Below are 673 nucleotides of genomic sequence, written 5' to 3' on the forward strand. Positions count from 1 at the left end.
TTGGAAATGTTTGCTGCTCAAGAAATCATGTTTATTAAAAAGAAGTCACCAAGTAATTAACTGAAGACGGTTAATGGGAAGATCAACGACAAATCTGTCCGCATTTTGATCGATAGTGGAGCTACAAATAATCTGTGCCGTCCACAATTAACTGTCAACGTAATTGGAAAGAAAGAAGTACTTATTGAGGGCTTTGTCGGTCGATCCACGCCACGCCGAGTAGTAAACGAAGTACAAGCAGTAGTTACGTTTGATGGATGGAAATTTGCAGATCAAGTATTAACCGAATGGGATTTGGGAGCGAAAACGTTTGAGGTGATATTGAGAAAACCATGGTTCTACCAATTCAACCCCACAATTGATTGGCGTACAAACAGAGTAATGGAAGTCAATAACTTTGCATTAAAAGATGAAGAACCCATGGGCTGGATTATGAAAATTTCTACAATGTCGGAGCAACAAGAAAACGAAGTGCCTCAAGTTGTTCAAAAAGTATTGGATGAATACAAGGATGTGTTTCCGGATAAGTTGCCAAATATGTTACCGCCACATCGAGCCACTGAATTCGATCTTAACATAAAACCTAACGCTAAGCCGCAACATCGCCCACCGTTCCGACTATCTCAAGTGGAACAAGCATCACTGGATAAGTTTGTGGGCGAACTCCAAGAAA

This window comes from Plasmopara halstedii (genome assembly GCF_900000015.1).
Source record: "Plasmopara halstedii genome assembly, contig: Scaffold_614, whole genome shotgun sequence".
NCBI classification, from domain to species: domain Eukaryota; phylum Oomycota; class Peronosporomycetes; order Peronosporales; family Peronosporaceae; genus Plasmopara; species Plasmopara halstedii.